The sequence below is a fragment of the Chiloscyllium plagiosum genome, unplaced genomic scaffold (assembly GCF_037043375.1).
Source record: "Chiloscyllium plagiosum isolate Xiang-an unplaced genomic scaffold, Cpla_swu_hap1 HiC_scaffold_15, whole genome shotgun sequence".
NCBI classification, from domain to species: Eukaryota; Metazoa; Chordata; class Chondrichthyes; order Orectolobiformes; family Hemiscylliidae; genus Chiloscyllium; species Chiloscyllium plagiosum.
Window position 1 is genome coordinate 9,705,491 of NW_028270153.1, and position 15,282 is coordinate 9,720,772.

Here is a 15,282-nt window from a genome sequence, read left to right on the forward strand (position 1 = left end):
GGGGTGGGGGAATGGGTCTGGGTGGAATGCTCTTCAGAGGGTCAGTGTGGACCTGTTGGGCCGAATGGCCTGATTCCACACTCTTGGGATTCTATGATTCAATTGATGCATATGATAGTCCATCTTTACTGTGATCGGTATGGGGACAGTTTCCAAGTATCTAACCAGGAATAAGGTTATTTCAGAGCTGGATAACGTCCTGGAGTCTCTTCTGCAGCCGTTGTCTGCTCCCCTTACTAACGATTCCCCTTTCACTATTGCATTGTGAATTTTCTTCCTCCCTTCTTGTGCAGCTGAGCCATCAGTGGACCTGGCTCCTGCTATTACCCCCTGAGAAAATTGCCCTGAACTATATCCAAAACTGCATTTCCTTCAAGATGGGCATGGTCAAGCAGAGACCACTCTGCTGGTGGTCACCCATCCCTACCTGCCTGTGCAATCTTTATCTGCAGTGGGACCACCTCATTGAATGTACTGTCACAATGATCTCAGCAACACAAATGCTCCACAATGAGTCCACCTGCATGTCCAGCTCCTAAACACAGTGAGTCAATAGCTGCAGCTGAACACCCTTCCAGGAACTGACTGTGATTCCCTACATAGTAGATTAGATTAGATTACTTACAGTGTGGAAATGGGCCCTTGGGCCCAACAAGTCCACACCGACCCTCCGAAGAGCAACCTACCCAGACCCATTCCCCTACACCTAACACTACAGGCAATTTAGCATGGCCAATTCACCTAACCTGCACATCTTTGGACTGTGGGAGGAAACAGGAGCACCTGGAGGAAACCTGCGCAGACACGGGGAGAATGTGCAAACTCCACACAGACAGTTGCCCGAGGCAGGAATTGAACCCGGCGCTGTGAGGCAACAGTGCTAACCACTGTGCCACCTTGTGCCACCCTGTGCCACCGTGCCGCATGAAGAGCTTACCACGGGCGTGAGTTCCTATGTGCTGGACTTCGCCTTTATTGAGGATGGAGAGGTGTATGGAGCCTGCTCCTCCTGTTTGTCATTTATTGTCCACCATCAATATTGTGAATATTGAGTCACAATTAATTAGAATGGACGGCTTTGAGGTATGTAGGGAAGAGGTGTTGGAAATTCTGGAAAGGGTGAAAATAGATAAGTCCCCTGGGCCTGATAGCATTTATCCTAGGATTCTCTGGGAAGCAAGGGAGGAGATTGCAGAGCCATTGGCCTTGATTTTTATGTCCTCTTTGTCTACAGGAGTAGTGCCAGAAGACTGGAGGATAGCAAATGTGGTTCCCTTGTTGAAGAAGGGGAGTAGGGATAACCCTAGTAACTATAGGCCAGTGAGTCTCACTTCTGTTGTGGGCAAAGTCTTAGAGATAATTGTAAGGGATAGGATTTATGAACATCTGGATAGGAATAATGTGATCAAGGATAGTCAGCATAGTTTTGTGAAGGGCAGGTCGTGCCTCACAAACCTTACTGAATTCTTTGAGAAGATGACTAAGGAGGTAGACGAGGGTAAAGCGGTAGATGTGGTGTATATGGATTTTAGTAAGGCGTTTGATAAGGTTCCCCATGGTAGGCTACTGCAAAAAATACGGAGGTATGGCATTGAGGGTGAGTTGGAGATTTGGATTAGGAATTGGCTGGCTGGAAGAAGACAGAGGGTAGTAGTTGATGGTAAAGGTTCATCTTGGAGTGCAGTTACTAGCGGTGTTCCGCAAGGATCTGTTTTGGGACCATTGCTGTTTGTCATTTTTATAAATGACCTGGAGGAGGGGCTAGAAGGTTGGGTGAGCAAGTTTGCGGATGATACGAAAGTCGGTGGAGTTGTTGACAGTGAGGAAGGATGTGTCAAGTTACAGCGGGATATAGATAAGTTGCAGAGCTGGGCAGAAAGGTGGCAAATGGAGTTCAATGTAGGTAAGTGTGAGGTGATTCACTTTGATAAGAGTAACAAAAAGATGGGGTACTGGGCTAATGGTCGGATACTTGGTAGTATGGATAAGCAGAGGGATCTTGGTGTCCATGTATACAGATAGAGATCTGTTGCCACCCAGGTAAATAGTGCGGTAATGAAGGCATATGGCGTACTGGCTTTTATTGGTAGAGGAATTGAGTTCCGGAGCCCTGAGGTCATGTTGCAGTTGTATAAGACTCTGGTGCGGCCGCATCTGGAGTATTGTGTGCAGTTTTGGTCACCATACTATAGGAAGCATGTGGAGGCACTGGAACGGGTGCAGAGGAGGTTTACCAGGATGTTGCCTGGTATGGTAGAAAGATCGTATGAGGAAAGGCTGAGGCACTTGGGGTTGTTTTCATTGGAGAAAAGAAGGTTTAGGGGTGACTTGATAGAGGTGTACAAGATGATTAGGGGTTTAGATAGGGTTGACCATGAGAACCTTTTTCCACATATGGAGTCAGCTATTATGAGGGGGCATAGCTTTAAATTAAGGGGTGGTAGTATAGGACAGATGTTAGGGGTAGATTCTTTAGTCGTGAGTTCATGGAATGCCCTGCCAGTAGCAGTGGTGGACTCTCCCTCTTTATGGGCATTTAAACGGGCATTGGATAGGCATATGGAGGATAGTGGGCTAGTGTAGGTTAGGTGGGCTTGGATCGGCGCAACATCGAGGGCCAAAGGGCCTGTACTGCGCTGTATTTTTCTATGTTCTATGTTTTCTATGTTCTATCATTCATGACTCACTGTGGCAGGACTGCAGAGCGCAGATCCTCATCCATTGGTGCTAGGATCAGTTTGTCCTATCTATTGCACGTTGCTTCCATTGTTTAGCATGTATTAAGTCCAATGCTATAGCTTCACCAGAATATTCCCAGCCATTCAGCTACGTGGGCAATGGCAAGAAAGTTGGGAGGATCCTGATGTTGAGAGAAAACAATCCTATTTCCCAACCAAATGTTGAAAGGCAAGATGAGATCCTCACTAGTGAGCAGTGAGATGCCTAACTGCATACATTAACCAGCATTAACACCCTGAATTATGATGTCGTCTAGGCTTATTGATACGCAGTTTTCCATTCACCCTCCTATTGGATTGAAACTACATGGTGACAGTTCCTGACATGAAAGTCATAGCAGCAACATGACAATTCCAGATCACCAGATTTCCTCCTCTGGCCCTCCATCTTAGACACCAATCACTAATATCCCAGGGCATACTCCATGGGTAACAGCTACATGTATCCCTGCTTACAGGGATCTCCAAGCTCTCCTCTGTGAAGTGGAGTTTCAATGTCCCTCTGTTTGACATGGTGAAACTGGCAGGAACTGTGCTGGCAACTATGGACTGAGAGAGCCTGACCAAGTGCATAGCTGAGTTTCAGAGGTGGAGTCTGCCCTAGGAATCTTGGGAATCCTGGTAGTGGTCAGTACTTTCAGTGGCAGGCAGGAGAAAGATGAGCCATTGAACCATGCTCTAAAGGTGGATTTGGGTAGATCACAAAAGAAAGCATGGTGGGGCTGGCAGAGAGATACACTTGATGAAACTCCCCAGCATTGATGCTTATCCGATTTCTAGTAAAATTCATCCCTCTGTAACAACGAAGCTGAAAGAAGGAAATATTTTTTAATGGGCGCTTCCATCTTTCTGAGGAGGCTTCAGACCAACCCATTTCCAACAAGCTGCTCTGAAAACTCTGCCCTTATGGTGACAATTGCGCCGAGTAGCACCACAGTGGCTGAGACAACCCATAACATTTTAAATCAATAAACAACATTCTAAATTAAACAAGCCACACTATTTTAAAATAAAACATCAATGTTCCTTGTCTCCTCATGTTAATGTATCCTTTTAAAAATTCCAGGGTTCAGATCTGAATTTTCACCAAAAATGATTCCATTCTTCCTTCATTGGAATTATCCTTTAGTTTTTGAAAATTTACAAGCAGACTGACAGACAGTTATAGAACTGAAATGGTGGAAGTAATGAATGAATCATAAACAAATTAAAAATGTAGCTTACATAAAACATTCTTCTTACATCCTTTTGCATTCAATTCTTTCCTAAAGTGAGAGCCCAATAATTGAATATGATATTCTCTTGGCAGCATATCCAATGATTTGTCTCGGTTTTACATTCTTGTTTCAGACTTTATTAAACACATGAAGACTTGTGAGAGGATAGAGAAGATAATTACTGGAATGGGGTCAGGGCTGAGGGATTATGGTTATATGAACAGACTGGAGAATCAAAGAATCCCTGCAGTGCAGAAAAATCCCTGCAGTCATTCAGCCCATTAAGGCGTCAAGGACCTTTGAAGAGCATCCCACCCAGATCTGTAACCCCACATTTCTCATGGCCAATCCACCTAACCTGCACATCATTGGAGTGTGGGAGGGAACTGGAGCACACAGAGGAAACCCTGCAGACACAAGGAGAATGTGCAAACTCCACACAGTCACCTGAGGGTGGAATCGAACCTGGCTCCCTGGTGCTGTGAAGCACTAGTGCAATCACTGTAGCACCCAACATTCTCCTCAGGGCAGAGTATATTAAGAGGCTCTGAAAGACCGGCCCCTACACGTCCCCTCCCATCTCCATCCAAGGCCCCAAACAATCCTTCCAGATCCAGCAGAGATTCACCAGCATTTCATCCAACCTGATCAATTGTATCGGTTGCTCCTGATTGTGGTCTCCTCTACATCGGGAAGATTAAAGGCAGACTTGGGGACTGGTTCGTGGAGTATTGCCCTCTGCACGCATCAACCAACCTGACCTTTCGGTTACCATCCATTTTAATCCCCCTCCACTCCCCCAGCGACAGATTCATCCTTGGCCTCCTCCACTGCCAGAGTGAGGCCAAATGGAAACTGGAGGAACAACACCTTGTATTTCACCTGGAGAGCTTACAGCCCAATGACCCTGACATTGACTTCACCAGCTTCAAAGTCCCATCAACCCCTCCGTCTCCTCCCCGCCTCCCTGACCTGACTTAACCTAGCCATCTTCCTATTCACCTATCTGCTCTACCCTTCCCACTGACCAACCACAGTTACCCCCTTCCTGCATCGATCTATCACCATCCGCCCCATCCTTTCCGCGCTCCAACCCACCATTTGCTCCCGCCCGGTATTTACTGTGGAATCCTTCCCCCTCATCAGTCCTGACGTAGGGTTTCGGCCTGAAACGTTGACTTTCCTGCACCTCGGTTGCTGTTTGACCTGCTTCACATCTATTGACTCAGAGTATATTAAGAACACAGTCAAACATTATCTCAACTCTGCAGCAGGGTATTCCCATTTAGTACCCATAACCACAAGAGGGGGCTCTAACGTAACTTTTTAAGATGCTTTGAAAACAGTAGGAGGTTATAATCCAACAGGTTTATTTGGAAGTCCAAGCTTTCAGAGCACTGCTCCTTCATCAGGTAGCTAGTGAGATAGGATCATTGAACACAGGATTTATAGTAAAAGATCAAAGTGTCATAAACTGATGTAATTTATTAAACAAACCTAGATTGCTGTTAAGTCTTTAATTACTTAGAATGGGGATGCAGGTTTGATTGATTAATGTGTAAATCCCAGAACTTCTTTCAAGTCACAGTCCTGAGATAACTTAAGGTTTTATAAAAAAGGGTGATATCTCAGCTCAGACAATGAGTAAAGGTGTGAGGTTCAGTAGCATGACACTTTGATATTTTACTATAAATTCTGTGTCCAATGATCCTACGTCACTAGCTACCTGATGAAGGAGCTGCGCTCCAAAAGCTTGTATTTCCAAATAAACCTGTTGAACTATAACCTGGTGTTGTGTGATTTTTAACTTTGTCAACCCCAGTCCAATGCTGGCACCTCCAGTGGATAAATTCTCTCATTGAAACATGCAGGATTCTGAAGGTGATTGACAGCTTAAACAACAATGCGCTGTAAGAGTGAGGTATTGCGACAGTGGAATATGATAGTGAGGGGCTGTGACATTGATGGGCTGTGATAGTGAGGGACTGTGATAGTGAGGGGCTGTGATAGTGAGGGACAGTGAAAGTGAGGGACAGTGACAGTGAGGGCTGTGATAGTGAGGGCTGTGATATTAAGGGGCTGTGATAGTGAGGGACAGTGACAGTGAGGGCTGTAATAGTGAGGGGCTGTGACAGTGAGGGTCTGTAACAGTGAGGGGCTGTGATAATGAGGGACAGTGACAGTGAGGGTCACTGATAGTGAGGGGCTGTGACAGTGAGGGGCTGAGACAGTGTGGGCCTGTGACTGTGAGGGGCTGTGATAGTGAGGGTCTCTGATAGTGAGGGGCTGTGACAGTGAGGGTCTGTGATAGTGAGGGTTTGTGACAGCGAAGGTCTGTGATAGTGAGGGGCTTTGATAATGAGGGGCTGTGACAGTGAGGGGCTGTGACAGTGAGGGGTTGTGATAGTGAGGGGCTGTGACAGTGAGGTTCTGTGACAGTGAGGGACTGTGATAGTGAGGGGAGTGATAGTGAAGGTCTCTGATAAGAGGGTCTTTGATAGTGAGGGGCTGTGACAGTGAGAGTGTGTGATAGTGAGGATTTGTGACAGTGAGGGTCTGTGAGAGTGAGGGCCTGCGATAGTGAGGGGCTTTGAAAGTGAGGGGCTGTGACAGTGATGGTCTGTGACAGTGAGAGGCTGTGATAGTGAGGGGTGTGATAGTGAGGGGCTGTGATAGTGAAGGTCTCTGATAATGAGGGTCTTTGATAATGAGGGGTTGTGATAGTGAGGGCTGAGATAGTGAGGGTCTGTGACAGTGAGGGTCAGTGACAGTGAGGGCTGTGATATTGAGGGCTGTGTCAGTGAGGGTCTGTGACAGTGAGGGGCTGTGACAGTGAGGGTTTGTGACAGTGAGGGTTTGTGACAGTGAGCTTCTGTCACAGTGAGGGGCTGTGATAGTGAGGGGCTGTGATAGTGAGGGACAGTGACAGTGAGGGACAGTGACAGTGAGGGCTGTGATAGTGAGGGACAGTGACAGTGAGGGCTGTGATAGTGAGGGCTGTGAAAGTGAGGGACAGTGACAGTGAGGGGCTGTGACAGTGAGAGTGTGTGATAGTGAGGATTTGTGACAGTGAGGGTCTGTGAGAGTGAGGGGCTGCGATAGTGAGGGGCCGTGATAGTGAGGGGCTGTGATAGTGAGGTGTGTGATAGTGAGGGGCTGTGATAGTGAAGGTCTCTGATAATGAGGGTCATTGATAGCGAGGGGTAGTGATAGTGAGGGGCTGTGAAAGTGAGGGGCTGTGATAGTGAGGGGCTGTGATAGTGAGGTCTGTGATAGTGAGGGTATCTGATAGTGAGAGTCTTTGATTGTGAGGGGCTGTGATAGTGAGGGCTGTGACAGTGAGGGCTGGGACAGTGAGGGCTGTGACAGTGAGGGGCTATGACAATGATGGTTTGTGATAGTGAGGGTCTGTCACAGTGAGGGGCTGTCACAGTGAGGGGCTGCGCTAGTGAGGGTCTGTGATAGTGAGGGTTTGTGACAGTGAGGTTCTGTGACAGTGAGGGACTGCGATAGTGAGGGCTGTGATAGTGAGGGTCTCTGATAGTGAGGGTCTTTGATAGTGAGGGATGTGATAGTGAGGGGTTGTGACAGTGAGGGGCTGTGACAGTGAGGGTCTGTGATAGTGTGTGTCTGTGTCAGTGAGGCGCTGTGATAGTGAGAGTCTCTGATAGTGAGGGTCTTTGATTGTGAGGGGCTGTGATAGTGAGGGCTGTGATAGTGAGGGTCTGTGACAGTGAGGGGCGGTGACAGTGAGGGCTGTGATAGTGAGGGGCTGTGATAGTGAGGGTCTCTGATAGTGAGGGGCTGTGATAGTGAGGGACAGTGACAGTGAGGGACAGTGACAGTGAGGGCTGTGATAGTGAGGGTCTCTGATAGTGAGGGGCTGTGACAGTGAGGGATAGTGACAGTGAGGGCTGTGATAGTGAGGGCTGTGATAGTCAGGGGCTGTGATAGTGAGGGATAGTGACAGTGAGGGCTGTGATAGTGAGGGTCTGTGACAGTGAGGGGCTGTGACAGTGAGGGCTGTGATAGTGAGGGGCTGTGATAGTGAGGGTCTCTGATAGTGAGGGGCTGTGATAGTGAGGGACAGAGACAGTGAGGGACAGTGACAGTGAGGGCTGTGATAGTCAGGGGCTGTGATAGTGAGAGACAGTGACAATGAGGGATAGTGACAGTGAGGGCTGTGATAGTGAGGGCTGTGACAGTGAGGGTCTGTGACAGTGAAGATCTCTGATAGTGAGGGGCTATGACAGTAAGGGCCTGTGATAGTGAGGGACTGTGATAGTGAAGGGCTGTGATATTGAGGGCTGTGTCAATGAGGGTCTGTGACAGTGAGGGCTGTGATAGTGAGGGTCTCTGACAGTGAGGCGCTGTGACAGTGTGGGTCTGTGACAGTGAGGAGCTGTGATAGTGAGGGGCTGTGACAGTGAGGGGCTGCGATAGGGAGGGCTGTGATAGTGAGGGGCTGTGATCGTGTGGAACAGTGACAGTGAGGGACAGTGACAGTGAGGGCTGCGACAGTGAGGGGCTATGACAATGATGGTTTGTGATAGTGAGGGTCTGTCACAGTGAGGGGCTGTCACAGTGAAGGGCTGTGACAGTGAGGGTCTGTGTCAGTGAGGGTCTGTGATAGTGAGGGTTTGTGACAGTGAGGTTCTGTGACAGTGAGGGACTGCAATAGTGAGCGCTGTGATAGTGAGGGGCTGTGACAGTGAGGGTCTGTGATAGTATGTGTCTGTGTCAGTGAGGCGCTGTGATAGTGAGGGGCTGTGATAGTGAGGGCTGTGATAGTGAGGGTCTGTGACAGTGAGGGGCAGTGATAATGTGGGGCTGTGACAGTGAGGGGCTGTGACAGTGAGGGCTATGATAGTGAGGGGCTGTGATAGTGAGGGTCTGTGACAGTGAGGGCTGTGATAGTGAGGGTCTGTGATAGTGAGGGTCTCTGATAGTGAGGGTCTTTGATTGTGACAGGCTGTGATAGTGAGGGGCTGTGATAGTGAGGGCTGTGATAATGAGGGTCTGTGACAGTGAGGGGCGGTGACACTGAGGGCTGTGATCATGAGGGGCCGTGATAGTAAGGGTCTCTGATAGTGAGGGTCTTTGACTGTGAGGGGCTATGATAGTGAGGGGCTGTGACAGTGAGGGACAGTGACAGTGAGGGCTGTGATAGTGAGGGCTGTGATAGTGTGGGGCTGTGATAGTGAGGGGCTGTGACAGTGAGGGACAGTGACAGTGAGGGCTGTAATAGTGAGGGATGTGACGGTGAGGGGCTGTGATAGTGAGGGGCTGTGATAGTGAGGGGCTTTGACAGTGAGGATCTGTCACAGTGAGGTTCTGTCACAGTGAGTGGCTGTGACAGTGAGGGGCTGTGCTAGTGTTGGTCTGTAATAGTGAGGGTTTGTGACAGTCAGGTTCTGTGACAGTGAGGGGCTGCGATATTGAGGGCTGTGATAGTGAGGGGCTGGGATAGTGAGGATCTGTGACAGTGAGGGGCTGTGATAGTGAGGGTTTGTGACATTGAGGACTGTGACAATGAGGGTCTGTGACAATGAGGGGCAGTGACAGTGAGGGCTGTGATAGTGAGGGGCTGTGATAGTGAGGGTCTCCGATAGCGAGGGTCTTTGACTGTGAGGGGCCGTGATAGTGAGGGGCTGTGACAGTGAGGGGCTGTGATAGTGAGGGCTGCGATTGTGTTGGTCTGTGATAGTGAGGGGCTGTGACAGTGAGGGACTGCGACAATGAGGGCTGTGATAGTGAGGGCTGTGATAGTGAGGGCTGTGACGGTGAGTGGCTGTGATAGTGAGGGGCTGTGATAGTGAGGGGCTTTGACAGTGAGGATCTGTCACAGTGAGGATCTGTCACAGTGAGGGTCTGTCACAGTGAGTGGCTGTGACAGTGAGTGGCTGTGATAGTGAGGACTTTGACAGTGAGGGGCTGCGATATTGAGGGTCTGTGACAGTGAGGACTGTGACAGTGAGGGCTGTGATAGTGAGGGTCTGTGACAGTGAGGACTGTGATAGTGAGGGCTGTGATAGTGAGGGTCTGTGACAGTGAGGACTGTGACAGTGAGGGCTGTGATAGTGAGGGCTGTGATAGTGAGGGCTGTGATAGTGAGGGTCTCTGATAGTGAGGGTCTTTGAATGTGAGGGGCTTTGATAGTGAGGGCTGTGATAGTGAGTGGCTGTGACAGTAAGGGCTGTGATAGTGAGGGGCTGAGATAGTGAGGCTCTCTGATAGTGAGGGTCTTTGATTGTGAGGGGCTGTGATAGTGAGGGCTGTGATAGTGAGGGGCTGTGATAGTGTGGGGCTGTGATAGTGAGGACTGTGACAGTGAGGGCTGTGATAGTGAGGACTGTGACAGTGAGGGCTGTGATAGTGAGGGCTGTGATAATGAGGGGCTGTGATAGTGAGGGGCTGTGACAGTGTGGGTCTGTGACAGTGAGGGGCTGTGATAGTGTGGGGCTGTGACAGTGAGGGTCTCTGATAGTGAGGGGCTGGGATAGTGAGGATCTGTGACCGTGAGGGTCTGTGATAGTGTGGGTCTGTGATAGTGTGCGTCTGTGACAGTGAGGGGCTGTGACAGTGAGTGGCTGTGACAATGAGGGGCTGGGATAGTGAGGATCTGTGACCGTGAGGGTCTGTAATAGTGTGGGTCTGTGATAGTGTGCGTCAGTGACAGTGAGGGGCTGTGACAGTGAGGTCTGTGATAGTGAGGGGCTGTGATAGTGAGGGTCTCTGATAGTGAGGGGCTGGGATAGTGAGGATCTGTGACCGTGAGGGTCTGTGATAGTGTGGGTCTGTGATAGTGTGCGTCTGTGACAGTGAGGGGCTGTGACAGTGAGTGGCTGTGACAATGAGGGGCTGGGATAGTGAGGATCTGTGACAGTGAGGGTCTGTGATAGTGAGGGTCTTTGATTGTGAGGGGCTGTGACAGTGAGGGGCTGTGATAGTGAGGGGCTGTGATAGTGAGGGTCACTGATAGTGAGGGTCTTTGATTGTGAGGGGCTGTGACAGTGAGGGGCTGTGATAGTGAGGGTCTCTGATAGCGATGGTCTCTGATTGTGAGGGGCTGTGATAGTGAGGGCTGTGATAGTGAGGGACAGTGACAGTGAGGGCTGTGATAGTGAGGGCTGTGAAAGTGAGAGTCTCTGATAGTGAGGGGCTGTGACAGTGAGGGGCTGCGATAGTGAGGGCTATGATAGTGAGGGGCTGGGATAGTGAGGATCTGTGACAGTGAGGGGCAGTGACAGTGAGGGCTGTGATAGTGAGGGGCTGTGATAGTGAGGGTCTCTGATAGTGACGGTCTCTGATTGTGAGGGGCTGTGATAGTGAGGGCTGTAATAGTGAGGGGCTGTGATAGTGAGGGACAATGACAGTGAGGGCTGTGATAGTGAGGGCTGTGAAAGTGAGGGTCTCTGATGGTGAGGGTCTGTGATAGTGAGGGGCCGTGATAGTGAGGGTCTCTGACAGTGAGGGACAGTGAGGATCTGTGATAGTGTGGGGCTGTGACAGTGTGGGTCTGTGACAGTGAGGGACCGTGATAGTGTGGGTCTGTGACAGTGAAGGGCTGTGATAGTGAGGGGCTGTGATAGTGTGGGGCTGTGACAGTGAGGGTCTGTGACAGTGAGGGGCTGTGATAGTGAGGGGCTGTGATAGTGAAGGTCTCTGATGATGAGGGTCTGTGATAGTGAGGGTCTGTGACAGTGAGGGGCTGTGATAGTGAGGGTCTGTGATAGTGAGGGTCTCTGATAGTGAGGGTCTTTGATTGTGACGGGCTGTGATAGTGAGGGGCTGTGATAGTGAAGGCTGTGATAATGAGGGTCTGTGACAGTGAGGGGCGGTGACACTGAGGGCTGTGATAGTGAGGGGCTGTGATAGTGAGGGCTGTGATAATGAGGGTCTGTGACAGTGAGGGGCGGTGACACTGAGGGCTGTGATAGTGAGGGCTGTGATAGTGAGGGGCTGTGACAGTGAGGGACAGTGACAGTGAGGGGCTTTGACAGTGAGGATCTGTCACAGTGAGGGTCTGTCACAGTGAGTGGCTGTGACAGTGAGGGGCTGTGCTAGTGTCGGTCTGTTATAGTGAGGGTTTGTGACAGCCAGGGGCTGCGATATTGAGGGCTGTGATAGTGAGGGGCTGGGATAGTGAGGGGCTGTGACAGTGAGGGACAGTGACAGTGAGGGCTGTGATAGTGAGGGATGTGACGGTGAGGGGCTGTGATAGTGAGGGGCTGTGATAGTGAGGGGCTTTGACAGTGAGGATCTGTCACAGTGAGTGGCTGTGACAGTGAGTGGCTGTGACAGTGAGGGACAGTGACAGTGAGGGCTGTGATAGTGAGGGCTGTGATAGTGTGGGGCTGTGATAGTGAGGGGCTGTGACAGAGAGGGACAGTGACAGTGAGGGCTGTGATAGTGAGGGATGTGATGGTGAGGGGCTGTGATAGTGAGGGGCTGTGATAGTGAGGGGCTTTGACAGTGAGGATCTGTCACAGTGAGGATCTGTCACAGTGAGTGGCTGTCACAGTGAGTGGCTGTGACAGTGAGGGGCTGTGCTAGTGTTGGTCTGTGATAGCTGAGGGTTTGTGACAGTGAGGTTCTGTGACAGTGAGGGGCTGTGATAGTGAGGATCTGTGACAATGAGGGTCTGTGACAGTGAGGGGCAGTGACAGTGAGGGCTGTGACAGTGAGGGGCTGTGATAGTGAGGGTCTCCGATAGCGAGGGTCTATGATTGTGAGGGGCTGTGATAGTGAGGGCTATGATAGTGAGGGGCTGTGATAGTGAGGGACAGTGACAGTGATGGCTGTGATAGTGAGGGCTGTGAAAGTGAGGGTCTCTGATAGTGAGAGGCTGTGACAGTGAAGGGCTGTGATAGTGTTGGTCTGTGACAGTGAGTGGCTGTTATAGTGAGGGTTTGTGACAGTCAGGTTCTGTGACAGTGAGGGGCTGCGATATTGAGGGCTGTGATAGTGAGGGGCTGGGATAGTGAGGATCTGTGACAGCGAGGGGCTGTTATAGTGAGGGTTTGTGACAGTGAGGGTCTGTGATAGTGAGGGGCTGTGATAGTGAGGGTCTCTGATAGTGAGGGTCTTTGATTGTGTGGGGCTGTGATAGTGAGGGCTGTGATAATGAGGGTATGTGACAGTGAGGGTCTGTGACACTGAGGGCTGTGATAGTGAGGGGCCGTGATAGTGAGGGTCTCTGATAGTGAGGGTCTTTGACTGTGAGGGGCCGTGATAGTGAGGGGCTGTGACAGTGAGGGACAGTGACAGTGAGGGACTGTGACAGTGAGGGCTGTGATAGTGAGGGATGTGACGGTGAGGGGCTGTGATAGTGAGGGGCTGTGATAGTGAGGGGCTTTGACAGTGAGGATCTGTCACAGTGAGGGTCTGTCACAGTGAGTGGCTGTGACAGTGAGGGTCTGTGCTAGTGAGGGCCGTAATAGTGAGGGCTGTGATCGTGAGTGGCTGTGACAAAGAGGGGCTGGGATAATGAGGATCTGTGACAGTGAGGGGCTGTGATAGTATGGGGCTGTGACAGTGAGGGCTGTGATAGTGAGGGTCTCTGATAGTGAGGGTCTCTGATAGTGAGGGTCTTTGAATGTGAGGGGCTTTGATAGTGAGTGGCTGTGACAGTGAGGGACAGTGACAGTGAGGGCTGTGATAGTGAGGGCTGTGATAGTGAGGGCTGTGATAGTGAGGGCTGTGATAGTGAGGGTCTCCTATAATGAGGGTCTTTGACTGTGAGGGTCTCTGATAGTGACGGGCTGTGACAGTGAGGGACAGTGACAGTGAGGGCTGTGATAGTGAGGGCTGTGAGAGCGTGGGGTGTGATAGTGAGGGGCTGTGACAGTGAGTGGCTGTGACAAAGAGGGGCTGGGATAATGCGGATCTGTGACAGTGAGGGGCTGTGATAGTGAGGGCTGTGATAGTGAGGGCTGTGATAGTGAGGGTCTCTGATAGTGAGGGCTGTGATAGTGAGGGTCTCCTATAATGAGGGTCTTTGACTGTGAGGGTCTCTGATAGTGACGGGCTGTGACAGTGAGGGACAGTGACAGTGAGGGCTGTGATAGTGAGGGCTGTGAGAGCGTGGGGTGTGATAGTGAGGGGCTGTGACAGTGAGTGGCTGTGACAAAGAGGGGCTGGGATAATGCGGATCTGTGACAGTGAGGGGCTGTGATAGTGAGGGCTGTGATAGTGAGGGCTGTGATAGTGAGGGTCTCTGATAGTGAGGGTCTTTGACTGTGATGGTCTCTGATAGTGACGGGCTGTGACAGTGAGGGACAGTGACAGTGAGGGCTGTGATAGTGAGGGCTGTGAGAGCGTGGGGTGTGATAGTGAGGGGCTGTGACAGTGAGTGGCTGTGACAAAGAGGGGCTGGGATAATGAGGATCTGTGACAGTGAGGGCTGTGATAGTGAGGGCTGTGATAGTGAGGGTCTCTGATAGTGAGGGTCTTTGACTGTGATGGTCTCTGATAGTGAGGGTCTTTGACTGTGATGGTCTCTGATAGTGACGGGCTGTGACAGTGAGGGACAGTGACAGTGAGGGCTGTGATAGTGAGGGCTGTGAGAGCGTGGGGTGTGATAGTGAGGGGCTGTGACAGTGAGTGGCTGTGACAATGAGGGGCTGGGATAGTGAGGTTCTGTGACAGTGAGGGTCTGTGATAGTGTGTGTCTGTGATAGTGAGGGGCTGTGACAGCGAGGGTTGTGATAGTGAGGGTCTCTGATAGTGAGGACAGTGAGGGTCTGTGACAATGAGGGTCTGTGACAGTGAGGGGCAGTGACAGTGAGGGCTGTGATAGTGAGGGTCTGTGAGAGTGAGGGTCTCTGATAGTGAGGGTCTTTGATTGTGACGGGCTGTGATAGTGAGGGGCTGTGATAGTGAGGGCTGTGATAATGAGGGTCTGTGACAGTGAGGGGCGGTGACACTGAGGGCTGTGATAATGAGGGGCCGTGATAGTGAGGGCTGTGATAGTGAGGGTCTTTGACTATGAGGGGCTGTGATAGTGAGGGGCTGTGACAGTGAGGGACAGTGACAGTGAGGGCTGTGATAGTGAGGGCTGTGATAGTATGGGGCTGTGACAGTGAGTGGCTGTGACAGTGAGGGACAGTGACAGTGAGGGCTGTGATAGTGAGGGCTGTGATAGTGAGGGCTGTGATAGTGAGGGCTGTGATAGTGAGGGTCTCCTATAATGAGGGTCTTTGACTGTGAGGGTCTCTGATAGTGACGGGCTGTGACAGTGAGGGACAGTGACAGTGAGGGCTGTGATAGTGAGGGCTGTGAGAGCGTGGGGTGTGATAGTGAGGGGCTGTGACAGTGAGTGGCTG